Source organism: Pleuronectes platessa, chromosome 23 (genome assembly GCF_947347685.1).
Source record: "Pleuronectes platessa chromosome 23, fPlePla1.1, whole genome shotgun sequence".
Classification (NCBI taxonomy): Eukaryota; Metazoa; Chordata; class Actinopteri; order Pleuronectiformes; family Pleuronectidae; genus Pleuronectes; species Pleuronectes platessa.
The window spans coordinates 7,595,266-7,603,960 of NC_070648.1; positions in this window are offsets into that span (position 1 = coordinate 7,595,266).

An 8,695-nucleotide genomic window follows, 5' to 3' on the forward strand; every position below is an offset into this window, starting at 1 on the left:
AGTCTAGATAACTAATGGGAACCACTGTAAACACCCAAATGCAACAGTTTCCATGTGTATATAAATAACCCATCATCTCCTGTGCTGGTGGTGCTGGCAGGCAGATGCAGTGCGACAGCCCACACATGCACAGGTCCCCTTGAAATGTACAAGTAATTGTTTGCACCGCTGTCACAAAGCAGACGCTCCAACCACCATTACCACCACCACCACCACCAGCAGCAGCAGCATCATCCCTGCCACAGTGACATGAACCGAGCCCACTTACAATCCCAGTGAAAGGCACTCTGAAGCCTCTGCACTGACCACCTGCTGGAAAAAGACCCACCCTGACAGTTCTGGGTTAACGGAGGAAATAAGTTGTGTGTGCAGGGATAACACCAAGTGACACCGGGAAAAGCCACTGTGGTCAACTTACACACATGCACGCACACAGAGATAAACGTAGATCCACTATCAGTGCCCTTCTCATCACTAGACGGTCGACAGACATAAGCAATGAGAGCAGCAGCATGTTAGGCCACTCCGTAGTGAAGCTGCTGGAAACTTACAGTATGGTTTTTGACGAATCCAATTATCGCAATGTTGCTGATTGGTGTTTCTTTTTCTTATGACTCTGAGAAAAATAACTGCAACACCCTGAAATCAGTTTTTTGGGAATAAGCAAAAATAAGGGGATAACACCCAACGTGCACCCAAACACAGAGTCTATTCCAGCACGTCCCAGCTTGAGCTGCGACACATTGATCGTTCTGTTTAAAGGACCAGTAATTGTGGGCGAGTGGTGCGCTCTGATTGCCTCTCGGCTTCTTCAACACCAATTTGTCTGCTTGTCAGTCGAGGGCAGGGACCAGAACTCGGCGTGTGGGCCCGGGGGGGGGAGGCCTGACAGGATGTGTGATCTTGTTGTGCCGTGTCCAGTGCTTCCTCCTCGTCTTGTTTGTGTGCGAGTTTGCTCGGTGATGAGTGAGTGTATTTTTTCCCATCGTAACGCAACACTGGCGATCGATAACGAGGCCCCCTTTTGTGTTTGGAGTTTTACAGCATGACGGGCTGTCGTTGCTTTCAACCACAGAATTTCAGATGTGACTCGGCCTTCTTTGCTTTCCAGTCACAAAATGTTTTTTCCATGATTTAATTATCAGGGGAACTCGTTTGGCTGCTGTAGAAATGCAGTATAATATACATAAAACTGGGCCACATTCACTGTTCTTGTCCTCCTCAAAAAATAAATAAAGCTCTGAATAAACTAAGAGCTTGATTTCCTAGATTCAACAGGAAGAAAAAATATGTGTATTTGATTTAGGTCTTTATTTATCATCTTTGTTTCAGGGAGAATTAACGCCTTTACTTTCCGAGGCAAATCACTTATTAATCAGCATAACTTAAATTAAAGATCATTGAACAAGCCAACACTATCCCTTCATACAACAACATGAACAATCCATAACAAACCCATCTGTTTCAGCCTTAATGACATTTCACACATCCTCCTTTCTCCACAAATTGTGAGTGTATTCTTTAGTGTTTTATGCCGCCGCCTGCAAAACACAAAACTCCGGTAGCGTCTTTAGCAGAGAAATCATCACCTCCACCGTGTCTTCTTTCTGTGGAGCTTTTTCTGTGCGGCCACCCCAGGCTCTGGATTTAGCCAGCCATTAAAGAAACAATGCCCATTTGTCATGTGCAATGGGGGTCCTCCATTAGACGTGAACCTGGAGGTGCCGTCATTTACCGCGGCGCCATCGCTTCTACCACAGGAGATATAAGACACGATGAAAAAGAAAAAGGTAAAATGAGCTTTAGAGGGAAATATCAGCCGAACAAAGGCACAGTTTTCAAGCTGCTCACGTTCCACCTCCAGTGTCCTGCAGCGACGAGGCTGGGTTTACCACAGGGGAACCTAATTATACTCTCCCATTGTTTCCTCAAGGTGAGATGTTAGGACTCTTCTCCTCAAGGCTTAAAATAACCTGAATCACTTGTACTCTACTTTAGGTCATGAGGCTTTTTTCCAGCCCCTCAAAACACACTTTGGATCAAGTATCTAACCCATTTTTATTCCAGATTAGCACATAAAAATCTATCCTATCCCACCATGATATCTTGAAATAGAATATGTAGAGATGTTTCTGGTATTAACTTGATAATTTTTACATCAATAGTATATTCTGAGAGCTGCTGCTGCTCAGACAAAACAACTCTATGCTCCTCGCCTCTATAAACAGATTCTACATGTGAATATGAAGGCGAGGGACAGGGTTGTGTTGTTGGAAGCCGTTTTATTTCTGTTTATAGACGGACCAATCATGTTTGAGCAGGGTTTAGATGACTGCAGGTTAAGGGCCTGGAATTAATCTTAACTTTAAAACTTTCTCCCCTGTTAACTTCTAATCTGTGAGAGCAAGGAGGCGAATAAAACATTGGCTTCAAGAGTGTTGAGTTTAACCTGGGTGAACCCGTGATAGATCGCTTTGCATTCATGTGTGACCGACCCAAACAATCCATGTGGAGAGCAAAGGAACCCGTTGAGGAGGAACCCACTGACCAAAATCCATCGGCTATATTTATCGGCATTCATATGCATATATAGCTGCTAATAGAGATTAGCCAAACAAAGAAAAACAAGTATTTTGTGTGTAGAAACATTCGTCGGAGATTGGCTCAGAGCCACCACAGATTGGTAGAGACCAAAACAGAGCTAAAAAGACTCCGTATTAGAATGAATGGATGTTAAGAAGTTAAATAAGCTAAAAAAAATGACATTAAAGCAAAGTTCACAGATATCCCATCGATTATCTCTGTGTATTATACTTAATATCTGAATCTGAGGTGTAAGATATGAGATATTTCAGAAGAGCCGGTTGCAGGCGACTAACCCTTTTCCAAAAAACCTTATCAAAACGCATGAGTCTCTGATTACACAGACAACAGCAGTGTGAAACATGGGAGAGAAACCCCGCACCGGCTCCCCGGGCAGGAGACACAATACCAGCCTCCCAGAGAGGGCCTCGTCTACGATGGCACTTTCCATCAGCACATTGTGGAGTACACTGCTTCAGTTGCAGCCACTCAGAGCTCACTGGCACTCCGGCGTCTGCCCCTTGTGCACCGAGTCGTTCGTCATCGGGGCGGCCGAGTGAAGTGACAGCCTCTAAATCAGAGAGCTAATGAAAAGTTAAAGAGGACCTCTCATAAAAATTCACGAAGGCCAATCCGAGGTGGGAGAAGTTAAAAGGTGGGCAAGTATGCGAATTTGATATTACCCTACACAATTAAGGATCTCAGAATAAGGCAGAATGAGGGTATAAGACCTTATCATCATTACAGCCGGGCTCCTACCCATACACAGAAGACACATACATAAATGCATGCAATACTCTAGAAAGCAGACAGCTGTTACAAAGTCGCCCCAGGCAGGAGATGGTATATTAAAAAAAAGGAAAGTGATCATACATCGCATGGTGAGTTGAACGTCCTCTCAAAGACAGATGGGTGAGACTACACGCTGTGACGTGACGGTAATGAGGAATGAAGTTGGTTTGATAAAACCCGTGTATCCTGCTGCTCGAGCCTCTAATTCAAACAACTTAAATCTCCCGGCTCGTGAACTCCTCGGCGGACCACATGTTGGCTTTTCTCCAAGATCCCACCGAGGGTTATAATTGTTTTGTCAGGCCAATGCAGCCGCTATGGGCACATATGCTAATAATATATCATGCAAAATAGAGTCATTCATTTTTGTTAATCATTTCAGTACAACAGATGCATTACTCATCATATAAAAGCAGCTTATTGGTTATGGGGAGTAATTGTTTGACGGCCATTGCCGTTTCCCAAGGACATAATGTTATTTAATGTCCCACTGATATTAATATATTGTATTTCTGTACTTTATGTGTTTGCAATTTTGCATGAGGAATTGGGTGGGAGGGGATTGACTTTTCTCTCTTTGTATGCTTCATTTGTGCATCTATGTTCTCTAATATATAACATTTCATAATATCCTATGTATCTTTCTTTGCACATTGTATATGTGTTTGTTTTCAATTTTTTTTAAATAACGCTAAATTAAACCTTTGTTTCAAAACATGTTTGGGAAGCTAAATTGACTTTCTGAATCTGCCTGGAGGTAGAATAGCACTTTGCAATTAAGTTTAGTGATTAGCACCCGATATTCTTACATTTTTAACCCTTGCGCTGCTGTGTCATCTCATCTTTTCTTGTATAATAAACCGACCACTATGACTAAGAGAAAATGGACTGTCTCCATGTGATTCTCCAGCCAGATTGAGGGGAGTCACAGTCATAACATGATCAGAAAGCAAAACCCTCTTGAACTGACCCAGAGGGCCTGTTAATGCCAAAGCTCTAATTATAGGCTGTCACAGAAGTCTCAGCTCAGACTCATCTTCTGCCTCAGTAGATAAACAGTTTCATCTGATGTGGGGACAGAGTTTCATCGGGATGATGCATCAGCACAAAGATCTAGGAATGGTTATTTTAGGAATATTTATTTTGTAGTAAGGTACAATTCGAATTAAATATGGACATTTTCCATGGCTTCTCCGGTGAAAGCAGCTGCCTCGGAGAATTGTTTTTCTGGCTCCTTCCCTCGCATCACAACAAACAGAAATACAGAAAGCAAATATTGCTTTGTCTGCATCTCTGTTTACTTCTGCAGCTTTTCCGTCTCCGCTCCACTCACTCCACCCAATTTACTTTTGCAAATCTCAGGTGACACCCTTTCCTTTTGCCCCCCCGTTCAAACTGGAAGCAGTTTGTATGGTCTGTAGGAGATTAAAACTGTACACCAGGAATCCCCAGGATGGTATTTTACATCAAGTCATATGTTGGGACTCAGGTCAAAGTTCACCAAAGTTGAACTCCACAGGAGGCCAGTCTGCCTTGACACAGGAAGCAAATGTTTTATGCAAAGATTCAAAGTGTATGGGAGGCAAAGGTTCTCCCCAGATACATATGCGTATGTCACTTGTTGGACTTTCCAGCATGGAAGACTGACAAATAGCTGACATGTTAGCTCTGGCTACAGAACCGGAAATCACTTATTTTACACCGCTCTAGCGGCAGGACGGGGCAACTGCAGTTTTGGAACAACGAAGGAGGCCATATTTTCAGGAAAAGAACATATCAGTTTTATCACTGTAAAACTTTATTCTTTAAAACTTTAAGTCACACTTTTGGCAGTATTTGAGGCATTTCCGATGCTGGTATCTGTATCAGAACATCTGTAATCAGCTGCGATGATCGTTTTGGCCTGAACTCCTGATAAAGTCACAAATATCTCCTTGTGTCTCCACTGTCCTCAGGCCAATGTCAATGACAGAAACAAAATAAACGTTCTACACAGTAGCCTTTGTCCTTCTTCTGACGAGATGAATCTGAATTTATTTTCCATTGGCCCCTCAAAAACATAGATACTACCATGGCTGTGCCCAGTAAAACAACAACAATTGATCGTCCTCAATAATTTTTCGACAACCGCCCTATAACCAATCATGAGAATCTAGTGAAAGAGAATCACAGATCGGAGGAGAAGGCAGAGATTTCCTTTGGGGCCACGGTTTAATCACGGTGGAGAAGAAAAATGACGGCAGGAGGAAAAATAGGCCAGGGGACCTGAGAGGAGGGACAATGGCAAAAGGGTGATTTATACCTATTAGGTACAAATCTAATGTATCACGGCGCCAGTCGGAGGCAATAAAGCGGTCAGTGTGATCTGTGGAGCAGTGCGCATGAGGAGAGAGGGGCCTCATAACAGCGCTGGCTGGAGCTCAGCAGCTGCTGAGGTAGTGGTACTGTATATGGCAAACACAAATATCTTTTCCTCCGTTGCTTTGCATTTAAATCGAATCTGCGATGCTTTCAGCTTTGTGAGGGAGACTGAAGGGGGAAGATTTTTAAGCATTTCTCAGCATCCTGCCTCAGCCCTACGACAATCACAGAACTCTCTGAGAGCTGCGGAATTCAGCTTAACAGAAGATTTGAATCACGAAACATGCGAGATGCTCTGTCTGAGTGACCTGGCACAGATAAGAACTGGCTGCTAGTAATTTCAAAAGACACTATTGGCAGTCTATGAAGTCATAATGATCTCATTCATCATGGTGTCTGAGGCTTCCGTTTCTTTCCAACGACAAACTCATCATTCGATATGCAACATATGTGGCTTCATGAAATTGTTTTAAGGTCCAGTAAATACAGCAGATGTCTGCCAAGAGAGGAGGATATAATTTAATTATTTTCGGCTGTGATTATTCAAAGAGACATGCAGGGGGGGGGAGGGGGCCTGGTCGAGACGTGTGATAAGAAGCGTGGAAATGCTCGTTGTGAGGAGTGTGATCAGTGATCTCCCGGGAATTGATTGTATGGGTTTTAAAATGAGTGCCAGCACGTGATTTTAGCCCCATCCATCTTTACTCAAGAGAGTGGTGTTTCAGTTTGAGAGCAGGACTTATAGAATTCAGAATTTGTGATGCTTTAACTCAAAATCCTTGCGCTCTCACTTAACTCCGCTTGCACTCATATTTTGTTGCTGATCTCAGATTTCTTCTTGCGCTTGTTTTTTTTTCGTGCAAAAAGTCTGTCAAAGCTCCTAAACCAATCGAACGCCAGGTGTAGTGTTAAAAAATTAAATGTGTCCGCTGTCATTGTGCTCTCTAACTAAAGGACAACGCTCTTGAGTAAAGATGGAAGACAAAAGTTAACCAAACAATCCCAGCTAATATTGGAGCCTGGACGGGGGGGGACCTGTCCAGGCTGGCCCACAGCATCACAGGACCAACATACAGAGACAAATAGCCATTAGGGATTCCAATCAAACTATTTAAACTGTGGGGATAAACACGAAAACAAAAGCAGATGTTGAAATATGAACACGCCGTCATTTGTGTTAATATGTTCTAAAACACTACAAATCACCATTAAACAGACTCACACTGATTTATCAATTAAAGTCTTCCAATGGAAGCATGCGCCCCTTCGTTGTGCTTCACACACAGCGGAGAGTCCTCCTGTTTAACCTGCCAGCCGTTGACACAAGGTTAGCCGGGTAAGTAATGGGGCCAAGGGTGGATCGGGCTGCAGAGTGATGGAGAGGGAGCTCCATTTTCTGCATGGCTGTCCATGACTGGCTCTGCCCCGGAGAGTGAGTGATTACCCCGGTTAACAACAGAGGTGTGGAGAGAGGATGCTGTGTGCGCACACACACACACACACACCCCTGCAAGACCAACCATGTCTCTCTCAGGCCGGGCTGTGTGTCGCCACGTTGTGTTGTCCTTGATGTCATGTTTTTCAGATTGGAGGTGCCGAGGATGAGCCGACACAACAACATGCACGTCACATTTCTACAACACAAACTAGAATTTGGTAAACACTGAGGTTGACAAACTGGAAACATGCAAAACAAGTGATTACAGTCTGACACAACACGGCAATGTACTTTTACTCAATGACGCCAATGTGAGAAACAAAGCTTCGCCGCGGTGACAGAAACTAAAACTAATTAACAAGCAAAACACACACACACACACACTTTTCCTGACACAGTGCATTTTATTTACTTGGTTGCAACTTTCTAGAAATAATAGGTTTTTTTACAACCCTATTAATACCCGTCCAAACCTGTGGAGAAAAGCACTACAGTGGAAAAACCCTTTTAAGTTATACTCAAACCAATACACCCCGACCACAGCTTTGATCATAAGTCACATAGGGAAAGGCGCTGCATTGTGAAAGTGTCAAAAAACGACAGTTTACGGGAATAAAACGTCATCAGTTACCCCCCTCCTCATGTCCATCTCCCCCCCCTCCAACCATTTGACATTTCTCGCAAACCTCCGGATCGATCGGTTTGAAATTTCAATCTGTCAACAATCAAATAAAGCCACGGGAAACCATTTTGGGAGAGGGACAGTTTAGTTTACAATCACGGGCTCCAAACAGCAGCTGAGAGAAATGAACTATGAAAAAGGAAAAATGAAAGTCTCTCAAACAAAACATCAATACGAGAACTTCTCCATTTACTCGGTGACGCCAGCGACACGATTCCCACATGACGTAAAGGTTTATATCTCAAAAGCATATTAATGATACTAAGCTTCCCTGGTTTCCCTCTGGTCTCCACTCTGACCCTCAAAGAGGTATTGATTCTGTCTCTGTTGGCAGGGAGCTGGAGCAGTGCTGCAGCCACCAGTAATTGCCGGCTAACGGTGGGTGGAGAGGACATCGTCTCGACTGGGGAAGAGGGTTGGCTATTTTTGTGAATACCAAAGCGAGTGATAGCGGACAACGCTTGAAATGGAGCACCTCGACGGGACCCTTTAAGAGAAGCGTTAGCCGGCGTGAGAGAGGAGGTCAAGCGGCCAAGGAGAAACGGGGACACAAAGCTGGAGGGAGAGCGCGAAGGGAAGACGTGATATCAGACGGGAAGGGGAACTTTTTCATTTAAGTTAACAATAGCAATGTTCACTGGAGGGAGAAGATAATGCCGGGGTAATAGAACAATTCTCCGAGGTGATAACAACAATGGGGCAATGAAAACAAATGAAGGCTCCCGCGAATATTCTGTCGACTTAAATGGCCATAACCTCGTTTTAGCAGTTCTTTAGTGATGAAGCAGTGGTAAAGAGTAAATTGACTTTACTTAAATAGCTTTTCAAGTCTTATCAAT